A 21,469-nucleotide genomic window follows, 5' to 3' on the forward strand; every position below is an offset into this window, starting at 1 on the left:
ATAATCTGAGTTGCTGGTTTTACATTGGCATTATCTTTTCACCATTTTATGTTGTATGTTTTTTTGACTTTCAGGTTGCTGTCAGATTTGTGTATCTAGCATTAGCTTCTGGAGTAGCAGGGTTTCTTCGTAAGTATCAAAAGTCATTTCTATTATTGAAGCAGTTTCGAAGTGCATAATCCTATATTGTCGTCTGGTGTAAATTTCTCACATGCTATCCGTATTTGCTTTGCTCATGGATATTTACGTAGTTTCTTATAAAAAAAGTATACTCCCCCTGTTCAGGACTCTGCATATATTGAAAATTTCTATTGGTTAGAAAATTTGCAATCCTAATTTGGATGAAATGAAAACGAGAGATTATCTGCCACAATACTGGAAAGGAAGTAAATTATGTACATACATCACTTCCAATTTGTTGATGATATTTATTAACTACTCTCATGATATGCTATGCCAGATCCATTTAATTCTACTGTACTCACATATGCCCCTTAAGGAAATAAATTTATCTCTGGCTTAGTATATGTGATGCATCCTACCCACTCATATTTTGAGGTTATTTATTTGTCATGCATTTTTTATTTACGTAAAAGTTCTAAGAACTTTACGGAATTTGTCACGACCAGTATAATAGTTTTTGCATATGGTTGCACCAGAGCACTGGAAAAGTATTCCGCACTAGAAGCTAATTATTCATATTACTAGTTTTTCACACCAACCGAAGAAAACACAAAATCACTAGAATTTCCATTTTTTGAGTAAAAGAAAAGACATAATCCAACCAGCTGATGAACTCTAATTATATTACCAATAATTTAATTGCATGCTCTGGTGTATTCTTTTGGTAAAATATTGCTTGTTCAATATGTAGATTTATTAATTTGGTTGGCGATTCATTGTATACTTTTTTTTACCAAAAGTTGAGGTGAATATGGGCAAATACTTCCATAGAGAAACCGTCCTACTCATTCTTGTATGAAGCATATTAATAGTGAAAGAATAACAATGGTTTTGGGTTTTTTTTTTTGCCATAAAGATGTCAGAAACTGCAATTGGTTACATATGATTATCGTACTATCTCTTTGAACTGTGCTTCTGCATGCAGAGGTGTCATGCTGGATGGTGACTGGAGAAAGACAGTCTGCACGCATCCGTGGGCTATACCTCGAGACTATACTTAGACAAGATATATCATTTTTCGATGTGGAGACATCAACAGGAGAAGTTATTGAAAGGATGTCTAGTGACACAGTGTTAATTCAAGATGCAATTGGAGAAAAGGTGAGCCATATCTTATCGATGTGACTCCCTGTTAAATTTTAGATTTATGATTTTGCTATTTCTCAAGTATACTTTAATGCATAACTTTGGTTTTCTGTTTCTCCTACAAATTATCACACAACCATGTCACAGTTAGTTTTATAAAGATCATAAGTGTTATTTTAAGTGAATCATGATTTTGATGTATGTTAGTTTCAATAAAAAGCTTGGCAGTTTCAACTATGCAAAAAAAATTGAGGCTACTTCCAGTATACAAATTTACTGATTACAGCATGCTAGGTCCCCCTGGTGTGGCTTTGTTGATGGGCTAGTGCTTCCTTATGCCGTTGTTTTTGGCTAGCCTTACGGTTCTTTCGTTTTAATCGCCTGCTCGCCGCTGTAACATCCGTGTCATCTTGATGCTTTCCTCCAATACAAAACTACTTGCACTTGGATGCGTGTTTAAGATTCTTTTTATTGATTAAAGTAGCAAGATCGTATGTAATGCATAGAGCACCATCTATAGAAACTTGCGGTTTAACACACTTTCATTTGACCATTTATGAAGGTGGGCAAGTTTCTCCAACTGGTATCAACATTTCTGGGTGGATTTATCATTGCATTTACAAGAGGCTGGCTTCTGTCCCTTGTTATGTTGTCAAGTATTCCTCCTGTTGTAGCAGCTGCTGCAGTCATGTCACTTGTTCTATCAAAGTTATCAAACCGTTCTCAGATGGCCTATGCTGAAGCGGGGAAAGTGGTTGAACAGACAATAGGATCAATCAGAACGGTATATCTATCTTCCGTAAACTATACCCTTATAATTCTTGTGCCTGGCAAACTTCTCATTTCCTTCATGAAAACAGGTGATATCTTTCACTGGAGAGAGCAGAGCAATTAGTAAATACAAAGAGCATTTGAAAATATCATACAAGTCAGCGGTCCACCAGGGTATTGCCGGGGGCCTTGGAGTTGGTTCACTTCTGCTTATTGTTTTCTGCAGCTATGGACTAGCTGTATGGTATGGTGCAAAGCTGATTATTGAAAAAGGATATACTGGGGGATATATCATTAATGTATTGATGGCCATCATGACTGGTGCAATGTTAGTATTTTCATTTGCATGGCTCATTTTCAATAATGGCCACAATTTTCAAGATACAAAGCTCCAAATTCAATTAAATTGCCATCATTTGCATGACGTTTGTTTCTTCTAATTGTTTGTAGGGCTCTTGGCCAATCTTCTCCATGCTTAACTGCTTTTGCATCAGGACAGATTGCAGCTCACAAAATGTTTGCAACCATTTATAGAAAACCTGAGATTGATGCGAGTGATAAAAGTGGCCTTATATTGGAGAACTTTGTTGGAGATGTTGAGTTGAAAGATGTCCATTTCAGTTACCCTGCACGGCCTGAGCAACTTATCTTCAATGGCTTCTCTATAAGCATTCCAACTGGCATGACGGTGGCACTGGTTGGGGAGAGTGGAAGCGGGAAATCTACTGTAATTGGCTTGGTAGAGAGATTCTATGATCCACAATCAGGTGAAGTTCTTCTGGATGGTGTTAATCTGAAACAACTAAACCTTAGCTGGGTAAGACAGAAAATAGGGCTTGTTAGCCAAGAACCTATTCTTTTCACAACTACTATACGAGAAAACATAGAATATGGAAAGAAGGGTGCGACAGAGGAAGAAATTAGGAGATCAATTGTGCTTGCTAATGCTGCGAAGTTCATCGACAAGTTACCAAATGTATGCCCATTTAATCCCTTCTCGTGCATTCTGCAATCTTGTATTTTTGCAGTATTATTTTCACCCCTAATTATAAGTTGGCAACTATTACCAGGGACTGGATACAATGGTTGGTGAGCATGGAACACAACTATCAGGTGGACAGAAACAAAGAATTGCAATCGCAAGAGCAATTTTGAAGAACCCCAGCATACTACTTCTTGATGAAGCTACAAGCGCGCTTGATGCCGAGTCTGAACGTGTAGTTCAAGATGCACTAAATAATATCATGGTGGACAGAACCACAATAGTTGTAGCACATCGCCTGAGTACTGTAAAAAATGCTGATATGATATCAGTGCTACATCGTGGACAGCTTGTGGAGCAAGGTAAGCTTAATTTATGCATCATTTTTAGCTAGTCTTACTGTATTAATTCAGCAAGGGTGAAGTTTCAGATTTTGTTTGCATAACAGGGCCACATGTTGAGTTGATGAAGGATCCTGATGGAGCCTACTCCCAACTTTTACGGCTGCAAGAGGTTAATACAAAAAGGGAGGGATCTCATGGAGATGACTCCAACAGTTTACAATCAGCATCTGGTACTGCAAATTCTGCAAGTCAACACAGCAGTATAAAGCCATCCTTTGGGAGATCTATGAGTAGATATTCACCACAGGGTGGAAGCAGAAGAAACTCGCAAACATTCTCATTGCACGAACATGAAGCCGAAGGGGTCGATGATGCCAAGTCAGGGAAGAATGTGATCAGACGCCTGCTCTACCTCCATAAGCCTGAGGTTCCAATCCTTCTGTTAGGATGCACTGCTGCTGCAGCCAATGGTGCTATACTTCCTGTGTTTGGCATGCTGCTTTCAAGTGCCATTAACACATTCTATGAACCGCCACAACAATTGCGAAAAGACTCCATATTCTGGGCAGAGATGTATGTGATGTTGGGTGCGATCTCCATCTTTGTCATCCCATTGCAATACGGTTTGTTCAACATGGCAGGTGGTAAACTTATCGAGCGCATACGTGCGGTTTCATTTAGTCGGGTTGTTTACCAGGAAATAGGATGGTTCGATGACCCTCTGAACAGCAGGTACTTCTGTGTTCACTTATTCATCTGATACATCAATATTGTAGATTGCCATCATTTTTTGTTTGCTGATTCTCAAGCATTGTTCCAATTCTCTAGCGGCGCAATAGGCTCCAGGCTATCAGGAGATGCGGCGTCTGTTAAAAGCATTGCTGGGGATGTCTTATCATTGATAGTGCAAAGCATAAGCACTGCTGTTGTCGGTATCGTAATAGCCATGATTGCAAACTGGAAACTAGCATGCATTGTATTGTGCTTCCTTCCTTGCGTGATTGCGCAGAGTTATGCTCAGACGAGGTTAATGAGGGGTTTTGGTGCTGATGCCAAGGTATATGGTCTGTTATTCCTTTTTCATGGCGATCATATCATTGTGTAGTTATTAACTGAAATTCTTTGTAATGTTGCCTGCAGGAAATGTACGAACAAGCGAGCACAATTGCCACTGATGCCATCGGTAACATCAGAACTGTTGCTTCATTTTGCGCAGAAGAGAAGATAATTGAAAGCTACCGAAAGAAATGTGAAGGTCCTGTGAGACAAGGAGTTCGTCAGGGGGCTATAAGTGGCGCGGGTTATGGATTCTCATTCGCGTTGCTCTTCTGTTTTTATGCCATATCCTTTTACATTGGAGCTCGCTTTGTACACAATGGGACTGCAGAAGTTGGGCAAGTCTTCAGGGTGAGAACCAAACAACTCATCATAGAATGAAAGAAATTGTCTCGGGCTTCTTCTCACTGCAGCTGCCGTTTCTTGAAAATGCAGGTCTTCTTCGCTTTAACCATGATGGCTGTTGGAGTTTCCCAGTCAAGTTCCCTTGCTCGGGATTTTGGCAAAGTGCAAAATGCAGCTGCCTCCATTTTCAGGATTATTGATAGGAAATCCAAGATTGACGCAAGCCAAGAGGTAGGAACGACACTAGAGACAGTGGAAGGGAATATAGAGTTGCAGCACGTGAGCTTCAAGTACCCTGCTCGGACTGACGTGCAAATCTTCAGAGATTTGTGCTTGAGGATACCATCTGGCAAGGTACATTTGGTTTTCAGTTTTCTCCCACTTTTTACAGTACTGTTCAAGTGCTCTGCTGTATAGAACTTAAACAAGATGAAAATAGCTTGATTGGGGTAAAGTGGATAGAACACAATCCAATGTAAACAGAGCTGTCAGTTCCTTTAGAAATCTTAAGCAATGTGATAACATTTGAGTTAATACTTAATACAGTAGCTTAGCAGAGAAGTAAAAGGAACCGAAGTATTTCTTAGAAATCTTAAGCAATGCAACAGCATTTGAGTTAATACAGTAGCTTACTGCAGCTGGTTTGTTGGCTAAGTTAAAACTAGTGCCCAGAGCTGAAACATCATGACTGGTTGGTACTAAAACCTGGAGTGATAACAAAAGTCATTCACGCAGATCTCAGTATCTCATGCATTGTCATCCTGACTTGTTTGCTGCAGACTGTTGCGCTTGTCGGAGAAAGCGGAAGTGGGAAATCTACGGTCATAGCCTTGATCGAGAGGTTCTACGATCCTGACTCTGGCGGCATCTTTCTAGATGGGGTGGATATGAAGACCCTCAAGCTCACCTGGCTCAGGCAGCAGATTGGTCTGGTAGGCCAAGAGCCGGTCCTCTTCAATGACACCATCAGAGCAAACATTGCCTACGGCAAGATGGAGCAGGTCTCTGAGGAAGAGATTGTTGCTATTGCCGAGGCAGCCAACGCCCACACGTTTATCTCCACCCTCCCAAACGGGTACGATACGAGCGTCGGCGAGCGGGGGGTGCAGCTGTCGGGTGGGCAGAAGCAGCGGATAGCCATCGCGAGGGCGATCCTTAAGAACCCCAAGCTGCTGCTCCTGGACGAGGCGACCAGCGCACTAGATGCGGAGTCGGAGCGTATCGTGCAGGAGGCGCTGGACAGGGTGACGGTTGGGAGAACAACTGTGGTCGTGGCTCACCGGCTGTCAACCATCACCGCTGCCGACAAGATTTCAGTGATCAAGAACGGGGTGGTCGCCGAGGAAGGCCGGCATGAGCAGCTCCTTCGCCTGCCCGGTGGGGCCTACGCATCCCTTGTTGCCTTGCAGTCTAGCAGTTCCTGAAGGGGATACACGAAGCAACGCTGTGCTCTTGCTTGGTAGGATGACGAGTATTGAATAGTCTTTGCAGATTTCAGTTGGTTTTTCACTTTTAGGGTATCAAAATGACCACGCTCTCAACGTAGCAACAACAGAACTTTCACTCCTTCCCAGGTGTAAAGGATAGATATTCTCCAGGGTTTTGGCCTTGTTTACGTTTCTTCTCCTCCCCTGTTCTTTTATAGCTTTACGCTTTATAAAATTGTAAATGGAAACATGGTATGATGCACAGATTCGTGACTCGTTTAGAAATTAGAAGCCCTTGCATTCCGCTATGGATGTTAGATTCTAAACTTGCTTATATGGTTCATTGGTTATACCAGGAAATCTGCTATTCGTTTCATGTGGTACTACCGCTCTAATATATGTTGGTCCACCACAATCCTATAGCACCACCACGGTTACAATGATAGTGGCCACATAGATCATAGGGTTAATTATCCTTTTGCCCTCAGTGATGTCTCTGTGCTATGTTTTGCCCTCAGTTGCGAATCGTGCTCAGTTTTGCCCCTAGTCTGTCCGCACCGACTCGTTCCGTGAAAACTGCCGTCTCTGTCAGGTCAACCTTTTGACTCGGCCCTTACAGATGGGACCAGGCCGCAGAAACGAGCTAGACTTGTGGGGCCTAGCAAATAGCCGTTGAGCAGAGAGCCGCTGCGGGTGTGCGATATAAGCGGGCGACAGAGAGCGGCGGTGACCACGGCGACAGAGAGAGCGCGGCCGTGACCACGGCGACAGAGAGAGCGGCGATGGGAAGATAGTTGTGGAGGGCGCGGCGGCGTTGAGATCCCCTTCGGTTCCGAGTTCGATGTCTTCTTCAAGCTCCCGTGCCACCTCGTAGATGCATAGCCCGGCACACGTGGAGATGCCGATCTTCGCCGTCCGCGGTGTCGGGCGAGCGTTGATCAGAGGGTTTCTCAGACACCGAAGAACCATAACCGTCCGTTCTACGTGTGCGGCGAGAATGGGGTAAGAATCGGGGCAATTGCACCATTTTCGTGGTTGGGATCTTTGAGCAATGGGTTGATCTATTTGGCGTTCATGCAGGTGAAATGTTTCTTCCTTTGGGTCGATGCTCTGGCCAAGACTCTGATGAATGAACTGCAAGTAGAGCATGAAGAATGGTTGCCCATGCTGCCACGAACGGCAGTGGCCGCAGCACGAGCTCCGGAAGAAGAGACGGGGGGCGAAGCACGCGATGACAGAGAGCTAGTTGTTGAGCTTAGGATGTTGAAGAAAAAGGTTAGGAAGCTTGAAGATTACTTTTGGGCATTTGTAGGTATGGTAATCGCACTGGCGTAATGTTGAAATTGTATGGAAATGCATGAATTAGGACCCCATGAATTACGGAGGAATTTGTAAGCTTGAAATTGTATGAGAAATTCACCTTGTTTAAAAGATGGGTACCCTTAAAAGATTGGTCAAAGTTGTTTCAATGTTGAAAAAAGGGAGAATAAATGACCAACATTTAAATATGTTGAAGAAAGGGAGAAGAGATGAGAATTTCAGAAACTTTGATCAATGAAATGCAGCTCTCTGCTCTGCCTTTCTGTAAAAAAGGTTTCTCTGTGGGCCAAGTTAATGAATATTTTTAAGGGCATTACATGGAGAGAAAATTAATTTGTTTAAAAAATGAAGGGTGGAAAATGCACAAAAAATTGGTGCCGCTAGGACTCGAACCTAGGACCGCATGGGTTTGTGGCGTTTAGGGTTGCGCTGGTAACCGCTAGGACAGATAGAAAGACTTTGACATGGTTACGGAAGGAAGCTATACATAGTGAGACCGTGACTTGGTTTAGGGTTTAAAAACGCATGTTTGTACTGAATGTTTGCACACGCGTGAGAGATGTTTTCCTTTGTTTTGCACTGAACTTTTGGAGGGTTGGAAACGTATGTTTGCACTGCCACACGATTCTGGTTACATGATTCTGGTTAGAGTGGCACTTGGTTTAGGGTTTAAAGGGAATAAATGTGCATGTTAGTTGATTGGAGGTTGTTAGATGTTAGAAATTGGAGCGATGATTGAAGCAAAAATCGGCAGATGACCAATTTTAACGCCCAATAAGTTGTTGCCTTGGTCGTGATGACTCTCCTAGCGAGCCCAATACACCGGACCGGAGGGAGTAATAACTTAGATAGATAAGATAAGATGACAATCTTGACGAACAACATGGAAAAGATAACTCTATATAGATAGTTAAGATGCAACCCACCGTACATAGATAGATAAGTTCAGGGACACGACACGACATGCACGATATGGAAAAGCAACAAAATAAAAACGATAAAACTAAAACATGACGAGCTCCTTCAACACCATCTTCATCTTGACCTTTCTTCCACCTTGGCCGCGCCCCTTCAACACCATCTTCAACTTCAGTACTCCTCCTCCTCGTAAGAAAGGGAGTGCATCTGGTTTTTAGTGTGGAAGATGCACTAGTAGTTGGTGAAGATGTTATACACTGTGAAGAATATGGACTCGCAGCCGCACCAATACACTCGGCCGAGGAGCTCGCGCGCGTCAAAGTGGTTGTCGAAGGTGACCGTCAGCAGTAGGAGGGTGCCGGCGCGGTCACGAACCTCGTTGAGGGTGAAAATCCTAGGCGAGCCCTGTGGGAGGTGGACATAGCCTTCTCTAAGGAAGGCGCGAGTGAGCTTGACGGCCCCCCTCCACCTGGAAGTCGCCCACACACGGAGCTCCTTCTCCACGAGCACACCCGATGGGTAGAGCAGCTCTGTCACGACAGGCAGACGATTGAAGGTTGGCGCTTTGTACTACATCTTCACTTGGTGCTTGGGGTTCTCGAAGAGGATGGAGGGCTCGGTCGCTTGGGTGTTTGGAGTTGGAGAGAATGGATCTGGCTTGGGTGGTGGGTGGGAGAGGAAGTGAGGCATATAAATAGGCATGTGGGTGGGAGATGAAGAAAGAAGGGATGAGAACGGCGCATGTGTGTATCACCCATAAATTTTTGCACAGAAACGATGGGGCGATGGGGCGTGTGCGTGCATCTGAATCGCTGTAACTAAATCACTGTCGTAATGCCCAATCTGAAACATCGCTCGCCTCGCTCGCATGCATGCACATCCGCCTCCCTTCCCATGCATGCAGGCCTGAAAGGCTGAGACGGGCATTAACAGCGCTCTCAGGCCCGGACAGCGAGACGGCCCAACGGTCCATCCAGCGTGCCCGGTACGTGTTGAGAAAAAAACGCCCAGCCAATCAGATTGCATCTCGCGGATCGCCCCCCTCCTCCCCGCAGATTCCTTCTAGAGGGTCAGATCGACGGTCCTTGATCGCCGCTAGGGTTAGATGGACGGTCCTTGTTCAGCGCTAGGGTTAGCGTGGTTTGAGAGGGGTTTTGAGCAGTCAAAGATAGGTTTGACCAGATTTCAAATGAGCATAATAAATTAAATAAAAAACAGAAAAATGAAAAACCTACGCACATAGTCTTCTTATGTCATATACTAACAATTTAAGTTGATAAACAAGATCTGCATACATTTAAACGACAAGTCCATGTGTCTTATGTGATATCTCAAGTATCTCAAACTCTCTTGTATGAAGTGAAGAGAAGTGTTTTGGGGAAATGAACATGAAAAAAATCAAAAACCTCACCACAACTTCATTTTGGAGTGACTAAGAAGGATCCACGCTTAGTTTTTCATTTTGATGTTTTACACTTGTTTAAATCTTGATCAAAGTTAGGTTTGACCAGAATTCAAATGAGCAAAACAAATTTAAAAAAAATTCAAAAAAAGAAAAAACGAGCGCACATAGTCTTCTTATGTCATATACTAACGATTTAAGTTGATAAACAAGGTCTACATACCTTTAAACGACAAGTCCATGTGTCTTATGTGATATCTCAAGTATCTCAAACTCTTTTGTATGAAGTGAAGAGAAGTGTTTTGAGGAAATGAACATGAAAAAAATCAAAAACCTCACCACAGCTTCATTTGGAGTGCCTAAGAAGGATTCAGGCTTAGTTTTTCATTTTGATGTTTAAGACTTGTTTAAATCTTGGTCAAAGTTAAGTTTGACCAAAAATGAAATGAGCAAAACAAATTCAGAAAAAGGAAAAAACCAGCGCACATAGTCTGTATATATAGAATATATGTGTAGAAAAGTTATTTGGCTGATTTAGACAAGGTCGAAAAAACCTTGCTTAGAAATGAGGCGGTTTTAGCACATTTTTCATGAAAATTTGAAAAACCTCAAAAACCTCACCACAACTTCATTTTGGAGCGACTAAGAAGGATCCAGGCTTAGTTTTTCATTTTGATGTTTTAGACTTATTTAAATCTTGGTCAAAGTTAGGTTTGACCAGAATTCAAATGAGCAAAATAAATTAAAAAAAGGAAAAACCAGCGCACATGGTCTGTCAAACATAGTTCCAACATCATTGAAATATAGTTCCAACATCATTCAAACAAGAATGTGAGTTTACCCTACCAAAGTTTCGAAAGAATTGCAACATCCAAATAGCATGTCAAATAAAACATAGGTCCAACACCATTCAACAGAAATACAACATTATTCATAAACCTTATTCATAATGTTTCGTAATTACTCATAAATAGCGTTGCGGCTTGTGTTTGATCCTTGAGCTTCTTGCCATCACTTTGCTCCTCGTGCACCTTGTGCTCATTGCTTCTTCTCTTCTCCTCTTGGTTGTCGGTACCTTGCGCGTCTTCTTCAAAACTACCGTAGAGCTGTACAAAACATAAAGGGTAATGAGATCATGTCAAGTGATAAATGTACAATTTGCAAGATTTACATACCTAGCAGAACTCGCAACGACAGAAGGTTGGTCACCATTTGGAGCCTCACTTGGATCACCATTTGGAGCCTCACTTGGAACACCATTTGGAGGATATTTTAGATCATCGTCAAAATCATGCGACTGTTGACCATCATCATTTGGAACCTCGTGAAAATCCTCATCTGATGCAACCCGTTGTTGACCATCATTTTCATCATATGTTGCGGCAACCGGTTGCTGACCAACGTTTTCATCGAAGCCTTCCTCGAAACACTCTCTGAACGCTGGATCTACTGTGTTATCACAATACTTACCGAAATGGCCAGACCCGCCACACCTTGTGCACTTACGCTTCCTCGCTCCAATTCCAGATCCTTCGATGTGAGGTCTCATTCGACTCTTCCTTGGTCTACCTACTGCTCTCTTCAGAACTGGAGCGCAAAGCTTGAATCCAGGGTCCACTATGTCCCATTGTTGTTTTCCCTCCATAGTAGGCAAGGCATACGCGTATGTGGCTTTGAACCTTGCAATAGAGTAGTAATCATGCACATACTGTTGTATGTTCCCTACTGGACCTGGGAGAGAAGTGATGAAAAACAAGGCATGAATGCATGGCAACCCAGTTATCTGCCATTACCTACAACTGCAAGTTCTAGCTTCTAAATCCACTGGATATCTCTATTCCCTCTTCTCTTTATCCAAATATGATATCTCTGTTGTGGTACCCGAGCAAAGAGTCATGTTCATTTCCAAGCCTGTTGTTTTCTGCTTCAGTTCATTCATCACGGCAGGGATGATAATGTGGCCCATGAATTTTGCCTCGGCTATTCCTGCACGATAATGAAATTTCTGCATGTATTCTATCCTTATCATGTCAAGCAAATCCACCACATAATGACCCTTTAGTTTCCAGATCGTTGAGTTGAAAGACTCTGCTAGATTATTGTGCACATAGTCAACTTTGCTCAGTTCACTGAATTGGCTTCTGGGCCATAACTTGGAGTGGTGTGTTTCGAAGTATTCCTTCACTTTGGGATTTGTGTATAACTGCCTCAAGTGGTAGTTGTGCTTCTTCACACTGCAAGTCAAAGATGCTGGCCATAAATTGTTGGTATACACCTTTCCTTTGAATTTCTTCATAAAATTTGCAGCAAGGTGACGCATGCATTCCCTATGCTCTACTCCAGGGAACACATTGTCTACAACTACTTCTAAACCTTTGCACGCATTTGTATGAATTACCAACCCATTGGGATGTGCAATAGCCCGACACAGATTATGCAAAAACCAAGTCCAGCTCTCCTTAGACTCTGTCTACAGCACACCGTACGTAACTGGAAATACAAAACTGTGTGCATCAACTGAACAAGTTGCTACTAACTGTCCTTTAAACCTCCCTATGAGAAAAGTAGCATCAATAGCCAAATAAGGCCTGCAGCCTGCCAAAAAACCCAGGCGACAAGCCTCAAAGCAGACAAAAACCCTCCTAAAGCATTTCTTGGTCTTTCTCGCTCCCCTGAATGTGTAATCCACGGTGTGGTGGTCAATATCTACAATACTACTTGGACTGGTCCTCTCCACTTCACCTTTGAATGAATACAACAATTGAAAACTTTCCTGCCAGTTACTATAAATAGAATTCATGGCTTGTTGTTTACCATTGAATAATTTCATGTATGGTAAATCTATCTTAAACTTGTCTTTGATGTTCTTCTGCAATTCCTTTGGACCCACTTGCTGGTTTTCTTTCACCCACTTCTTTACTTCTTCTGCCACCCATCTTGACTTGGCTCTACTGATTGTATCCTTCCTAAGGGTTGATTCCTGGCATGTGTGCTTAAAAGGGTTCACTTTGACCTGAACATTCGTGCTATTTTTCATTTTAGATGTGATCATCCTCCATAAACAACCCTCAGTCAGACAGTGCACTCTGTAACGTACTTGATCGCTCTTGTCAACTTTGAAAGTATGTTCTACCTTGATGCAGTATGTCACAAGTGCATTTATACACTCACTCATGGATGCAAAAACAGTAACTTCTTCCATATGAGGGCTCAAAGGGTCCCATTCAACAGCTCCAAGGTCTTCGTCCTCACCCACCACGTCATCATCCACACGGACTGCATTGTCAGCATCATCTTGGTTTTCAGCCTGAGGTGCCCGTCGTAAATTCTGAATAACATCATAATATAGCTTCTCTTCATCAACCCCAGAATTGTAGCCATCACGCTCCACTTCAAGGGGGCCCTACTGCCGGTACCCACGCTTGTCGAGCCACCACGTCGGCATGCACTAATTGAACTGTTCTGGCTAGAGATGCCATTATGACAACTTGGTTCTGCTAGAGAAGGTGCACCCGCCACCCTAGGTCCAAATGCGTGCTCAAGCACATCAGGTTGCAGCCTCACATGAAAATTATCTTTCTCCTTATGCCTAGCAAACATGGTAGCCAGCTCTTCATCATTACTAATTGTCACCCAATTCTTTTCCCCGTCGTAGTGTTTGTATTCCACTTCATCAAGCAAACCACAAGGATATTGGCTGCAAATTACCTCCCCAAATTGTCTGAAACTCCAATTACAAGCCATTGACAACCGATAATCAAAACCTCCTTGGAATTTCTTCTTATTCTTTGCATTCAATATGTACCGGTCCCTTCTAACGTGCACCAATAAACCAAACCGCAACTCCATCCTAACAGACGAAAAACAGAGACGCAATGAGCACACCATTAGCTAAACTAACCGGGCAAAGCAACTCGAATCGACTATTCAAATGCACAACTAAGTTCAATGTAAACAGGAGGCGTAACTTACCCCTGAGGAACCCAGTCATGGACGCGAAAGATCTCCGGCCCGATGCTCGCCTCGCCAAATACTTCCTCTGTGTGCAACATCCCCCCACCTATCAGCGCTCCGGTCGGGCGCCCGGAAGGAGCCCACGCCGCGCGTCGAGCAGGTGGCAGGCGCCCCACCCATGGCGTCGCAGGAAGGTGGCGGGCGGAGCAGGTAGCGATGGAGCAGGACGGCCGCGCCCGGGGCCGCGGCGGCGCGGGTGGTGGCGGCGCAGGTGGTGGTGGCGACGCAGGACGGCCGGCGGGCGAACGGGATAGAGCGGCATCGAGTGGCCACCCCTAGGATTTATTTGGGAACGTTGTTGCACGGTCCCACATGTCAGCTCCGAACCCATGTCCACGCGGTCCCACATGTAAGATCCGGACTCCCTACCACTAACGCCAGCAGACGGAATGGACTCAAAACTGCCCGTTCAGCCTCATCATAGTACTTGCGCACGGACTAGGGGCAAAACTGAGCACGATTCGCAACTGAGGGCAAAACTGAGCAAATGGACACCACTGAGGGCAAAAGGATAATTATTCCTAGATCATATTGATGTTGTGTTTTAGACATCCAATATATTACCCCTTTCCGATTTATAAGGCTTAAGCGTACCTCTAAATCAACATATTTGAAAATGTAATACTAGTTATATATCACAAGACATATGCCATTTGAAACTTCAAATGTTATGTTTTCTAGGTGTATATCTTTTTATGCGATACAACTCATGTTACATTGGTAAAAGTGATGACCTACACGCATAACCTATTAAATTAAAAAGGGCGTAGGATTTCATTGCCCGACATTTTGCATACCATGTGTACTGTTACGTGCTCTTGTTTTCCTGTATTTTCTGCTCATTGTGTGAGCTCCATTACTTAAGCCGAGTCCAAGGTTCTGGGGAATCATGTTTATGCTCATCGATATATTTTAAGACGGGGGAAGCATTCGAGTTGGAGAGCTTGAACGTGGCATCGAGGATGGACAACGATGCCGGTGTGGGTGGTCGCGTGCAGTGATGGGCTTCCGACATGGCATCGAGGGCTTAGGAGCTAGTCGGTGGTGGTAGTGGCGAAGCGGCAGCGACGGACGTGACACTAAGAGGTGCGACAAGGGGTTGACGTCTTCTCTCAATAACATGTCGTTGTCGGTCTTCATCACAGGGTTTCTGGAGCACGTGCGCCTGACATGGCTTTCAGCGATATTGAACTCTTCACGTACTATAACACTTTTGTGCTCACACACATAAATTTGGTCACGTGGTGATGTCCACACCAAGGATATGCACGAGAGTGACTACCTTCAGGAACGAATGCAATGGAATGGTTTAGATTTCAGTTTCTCGTGATCATGATGTGTGGGTACCTTTTCATGCAATTTTTCCATTTTTAGCAAGGGGTGGCAGCAACAAACGGTTTCTTCGACTTGGTGGTGCTCGTTGAGCACCGGATCTCAAGCTCCGGAATGAAAACCCTAACAGCTCGTTTGGCACCCTTCATTTCTTTTCATTTGGTACAAATGAAGTGAAATGAAATCTTTGTTGAGATTGTTGAACATAAATGATTTCGGCTACATGACTTGTGCACCAAGGAGTCCAAAGGGAATCCATCCCGGTAGAGATAGGATCTAGCTTAAACCTCTCTTATCTATATTTCAGTTGTAATTAGATTAGCTCTATCTCTACTTGTCTTGATCTCCAAGATGTACTTTAAACATGTATGCACTATCTAGGGTTCGGTGCCCCTGCTATATAACATGCAACACGTCCCTCACATCAAGGTAAGACGTTTCCGCTAATCGCACATGGTATACAGAACCCTTCCTCCTCCTAAACATCTAGCTTCCCATCGCCATTAGTGCCATAGCCATGTCTTCCTCTGGATCTTCCCACCCAAACCTCAATGGCCAGATCACAGAGAAACTTACCCGCACCAACTACGTCATGTGGCACGCATAGATCTTGCCGCAGATGAGAAGCGTCGGCGTCTTCGGATACGTCGACGTATCCTCGCCGGAGCCGGCCACAACCCTCGTCTCCACAGATAAATACGGAAAGGCCATTGCTACGCCCAACCCCCTCCACCCGATTTGGGTCAGGGAGGACCAGCAGGTTCTCGGGTATGTGATCAACAACCTCTCCTAAGAGGTGCTTGTGCAGGTGACCGCGATCACCACCGCGGGCGCGCTCTGGGCGGCTTTGGCGGGCATGTTCTCGTCCCAGTCGCTCAGCCATGTGAACAATATTCGCACGACCCTCATCAGCGCGCAGAAGGGGACACAATCTGTCTTCACCTTCTTCGCCCACATGTGTGGGCTTGCAGATGAACTTGCCGTCGCGAGCAAGCCGCTCCTAGACGATGAACTCGTATCCTACATCTTCCATAGGCTGGACATGGATTACCAGACCTTGGTATCCGCCCTCGACGCTCATGTCACGCGGGTCACACTTGATGAGCTCTTCTCCATGATGAGCAACTTCAACCAACGCGTGGCCCTCTTCCACAGCTCGGGCGGGTTCAAATCCTCCGCGAGCGCCGCGTAGCGTGCCCGTGGTGGCTCCTCCTCTCATCAGCGCAGACCCCCTCGCAACAAGGCCAATCTTCGGGTGGAGGCTCCAACGGCAACTCCAACTCCCGTGGCCGGCCCCCCTCCACCAATAATCGGGGCCAACGCGGTGGTTCCAACCAATCTCTTCTGGATGCCCCTCTGTTGCGAGATCTGTGGTAAACTAGGGCACACGTCCAAACACTAGTAGAAAACGGGGCTATAGCCCCGGTTGGTAAGGGCCTATAGTCTGGGTTCTCCAACCGGGACTATTAACTTGGGACCTCCACGTGGCTACTGGGGCTCGAGGACCTTTAGTCCCGGTTGGTGTTACCAACCCGGACTAAAGTTTTTTTTTATTTTTCTAAAAGATAAATTCATTTTTTTTATTTTTTTTTACGATTTTTGAATCTTTGAATTATTTGACAATTTAATCTCTAATCACCCCTACTCACTCCATTCATCTCAAATCATCTAACTTCCTCACCGGTCACCGATCCTCTCACTAATCCAGCCCAAGCACGCTTCACTTTCCAGTTCTATCTCCACTAGTTTCCAACTCTCCACTTGTTGTTTTCTTGACAATAGTAATCTATCAATCCTATTAACCCTTAGGTCTTGATGTCACGTGATTTAATTTTTTGAATTCCAAACAATTATTAAAATAAACAACAATGTTTCATAAATAACAATAATTAATTTTTCAAACTTAAAAAAACAAAGAAAAGAAAAAAAATCTTAAAAAGCATAAAAAATAAAAAATCCAAAATAACTAAAAAGTTCAAAATAAAATAAGTAATAATAATAATATTTAATTTCAATAAAAATAAAATAGGTAATAATATTATTTTAATCATTTTTTTGCCAGTTATTCATTTAATATGGCATAATTAATATATTTAAATCTATAAATCAAAATTCGACAAATAATATATCCATTATTACCAGAAAAATGTGAGGAACCCAATTATTACACCATTTTTAAAAAAATTATAAAAAACTAATTACAAAAAGTCTGGAGTAGAAATAAGATTAAGAAAATGAAACGGCTTTGTAAGAGATGAGTATTCGTCGAGAACCGTGATACTTCGAAAGAGATGGTCTAGTTTGTACACGAAGTGCATCCTGTTTTTGTCGTAACCCTTCCAATTTTTTAGCACATGCCATGTGGGTGAAATGATGCTACCATGCCAAGTTTCAGCCTTTTCCGAGTTGATTTGTAGTGCTTTTCAATTTCAGAGTCATTTAGCTAAAAACAATCATTTAATGCATGGGAAATAACAAATGAGATGAGAAAGGTTTAAACAATTATGACGTGGCTTTGAATGATGCATACTGAGGGCACAAAAAGTCTAGAGTTGAAATAAGATTAAAAAATGAAATGACTTTGTAAGAGATGAGTATTCGTCGAGAACCCTAATACTTCAAAAGAGATAGTCCAGTTTATACACGAAGTGCATCCTGTTTTTGTCGTAACTCTTCCAATTTTTTAGCACATGTCATGTGTGTGAAATGATGATACCATGCCAAGTTTCAGCCTTTTCCGAGTTGATTTCTAGCACTTTTCAATTTTAGGGTCATTTAGCTAAAAAAATCATTTAATGCATGAAAAATAGCAAATGAGGTGAGAAAGGGTTAAAAAATTATGAGTGGCTTTGAATGATGCATATTGAGGGCACAAAAAGTCTGAATTTGAAATAATATTAAAAAATGAAATGGCTTTGTGAGAGATGAGTATTCGTCGAGAACCCTGATACTTCGAAAAAGATAGTCCAGTTTGTACACGAGGTGCATCCTGTTTTTGTCGTAACCCTTCTTTTTTTAGCACATGACATGTAGGTGAAATGATGATACCATGCCAAGTTTTAGCCTTTTAGGAGTTCATTTGTAGCGCTTTTCAATTTCAGGGTCAAATTTCAACATTTTCTAACTTTAGTTGCTATTTTCATGCATTTAATGATTTTAAAGGTAAATGACCCTGAAATTAAAAAGCACTACAAATGAACTCTAATAATCATACATCACAATGCTCCAGAAATCTTGCTCACGTCATATTTAAGCAGGGACATAAATAAAAATACTAGTCCAAGCTAGAGATTCCAAAGGAGTACATAATATATAATATCTACAAATAGAAGTGTTCGCCGTTGCAAACACTACTCATCTGAATCAGAATATCCCCAAATTGGTGGTGGTGGTGCTTGATGTACGAGGTGACGCTGACCATAGTTCATGATTTGAATCCTACGGTACAACTCATATGTATTGTACACATCTTTTGCTGCATACTCAATGTTGATATCGTCAAGTGGGGTCATCTCCCACTCTTTGTGCTGATCCAAGGGGAATTTGGTCTTCATATCAGCGTACTCCTCGTCGATCATCGTGACTGTCATATGAGCCATCGAAGTCCTCCTATGTTCAAGCCTGAATATGTCTTGGATATCAATGTGGCAGTCAGCTGGTATCTCAATACCGAAGTTGTGCCTCATCTTGAGCTTGTCATTCCTTATATCAATGCTAGCAAAACGTTTGCCACTACAAAGGAAGTACATGAGTACTGGACAGTGCTTGTCACTACTGCAACAACAACAAATTAAAATGGAACATATGTTACATACTGCTGCAAAACAAGTATAATAATTAAGAATCATAACAAGTATATTTTGGTACAAGTATAATGTGCAGCTATAAAGGAAAATCCATTCACTTCAACAAAAGAGGAATCAAAATAAGCCCTAGATGTTGCTATCTTGTGCAATTTTCATATATGAATCAAAAGAATAAATGGAACATATTGCTATCCTATGCAATTTTTTCACTACAACTAAAAGAATCATAACAAGTATATTTTGGCACAAGTATAATATGCAATTATAAAGGAAAATTTGTTCACTTCAACAAAAGAGGGATCAAAAGAATCCCCAGATGTTGCTATCCTATGCAATTTTCATATATGAATCAAAAGAATAAATGGAACATATTGCTATCCTATGCAATTTTTTCATTACAACTAAAAGAATCATAACAAGTATATTTTGGCACAAGTATAATATGCAACTATAAAGGAAAATTCGTTCACTTCAACAAAAGAGGAATCAAAAGAAGCCCTAGATGTTGCTATCCTATGCGATTTTCATATATGAATCAAAAGAATAAATGAAACATATTGCTATCCTATGCAACAAGGAAAATTCTGTCACAACAACTAAAGAGGAACAGATATTTGCCATAGGATTCAAATGGAACGTATTGCTATCCTATGCAATTTTCATATCCTATGAATTGATCAAGAAAGCCTAAATTAACTATGACATATATGTTCACCCACGGTTTTGCCAATATGCAATAAGGAAAATTGTATCACTACAACTAAAGAGAATGAAATTGAACTTTAGGATTCAAATGGAACATATTGCTATCCTATGCAATTTTCATAACCTTTGATCAAAGAAAAGCCTCAAAACTTACCTCGCCCATTGGAAGACCATGACATTTCTGTTGAAACAAAGTTGGATGTTAGCAACACCTTCTTGATTGGCCGTGTAATCAAGATCAAGCCCCATGAACTTGTCTTTATCCTCCGCCACTTCAAGCCGTTACTCGAAATAGGAAAGAAAATGCGGGACCATGGCGTTGTCATTCGTGTAGACGACATTGAGTTTGGTCGTGCCATGTGCGAGCACCTCCCCGTAGCAAGTGATTGGATCATCCATGGTGGAAGATATGGGGAAGAAGAGAGGAGAGAGCAGAGGAGATGAATAGAGAATGGCCGCGGTTACTGTAGCCCTCGCGGTCTGTACCACTTATCCTGTTTTTCATCACGCGAAACGACGCGGAATGCAAACAGTTTGGACCTTAAGTCCCGGTTTGAGACACCAACTGGGACTAAAGGGTCTCGCACCAGGAGAATGGTTGCCACCACCCCTTTAGTCCCGGTTCGTGGCTCAACCCGGGACTAAAGGCCCTTAATGAACCAGGACCAGCCGCTAGACTAAAGGATCAAACGAAATACCTGTTTTCTACTAGTGAAAGATTGTTGGTACCGCTATGATGAGGATGACGCCTCCTCCCAAGACGAGGACAAAGTTGCTGCTGCTGCGGACGGCTCCTACGGGATCGACACCAATTGGTATGTCGACAGTGGCGCTACCAACCACATCACCAATGAACTTGAAAAGGTGACCATGAAGGAGAAGTATCGTGGCAAGGATCAAATCCACACTGCTAGTGGTGATGGTATGAGGATCAACCACACAAGTCATTCAATTTTTAATACCCCTCGTCGAAAAATCTATCTTAGAAAAATCTTGCATGTTCCTCGTGCCAATAAAAATCTTCTTTCCGATCATAGAATTGCCCTTGATAATCATGTCTTCCTCGAGTTTCATCTTTTTTCTTTTTGATCAAGGACCAGGTCACGAAGAAAATACTTTATTGAGTTAGATGTGTTCGAGGGCTCTATCCGTTGATTCCGGAGCGTCGATGATTCTATAAACAAGCTTGTGGTGTTGTCAAACTCTCCACCATATGATGGCACGATAGATTAGGACATGTTTGTTTTTCTTTGATCAATAATATGCTTATAAAAATAAGCTCCTGCATGTTGGTGAGCGCAATGTTGAAACTATTTGGGATTCTTGTCAGCGAGCAAAAAGTCATCAATTACCTTATCCCATCTATAAAGGTGTTTCCACCAAACCTTTGCAATTAATCTTCTCTGATGTTTGGGGCCCTGCTCCTAGTTCAGTTGGTAGACATACTTACTACGTAAGTTTCGTTGATGGCTATAGCAAGTTCACATGGATCTACCTTCTCAAAAGAAGGTCCAATGTTTTCCCAGTCTTTAAAAATTTCCAGGCACTTATTGAATGGAAATTCGATAGCAAGACCATTGTTGTCCAATCCGATTGGGGAGGGGAATATAAGAAATTTAATTCCTTCTTCCAAACTTTGGGAATCTCCCATCATGTGTCATGTCCTCATGCTCACCAACAAAATGGTTCAGCTGAGCGCAAACATAGGCACATTGTCGAGGTTGGTCTATCACTCCTCGCTCATGCGTCCATGCCACTCAAATTCTGGGATGAAGCGT

At 42.7% G+C, this 21,469-nt stretch overlaps 1 pseudogene; it reads left to right on the forward strand.

The window, feature by feature from the left end:
• Positions 1–1,114: 1,114 nt before the first annotated feature.
• LOC123439522 lies at positions 1,115–6,520 on the forward strand (annotated as a pseudogene).
• Positions 6,521–21,469: the final 14,949 nt, after the last annotated feature.

Source organism: Hordeum vulgare, chromosome 3H (genome assembly GCF_904849725.1).
Source record: "Hordeum vulgare subsp. vulgare chromosome 3H, MorexV3_pseudomolecules_assembly, whole genome shotgun sequence".
Taxonomy (NCBI): domain Eukaryota; kingdom Viridiplantae; phylum Streptophyta; class Magnoliopsida; order Poales; family Poaceae; genus Hordeum; species Hordeum vulgare.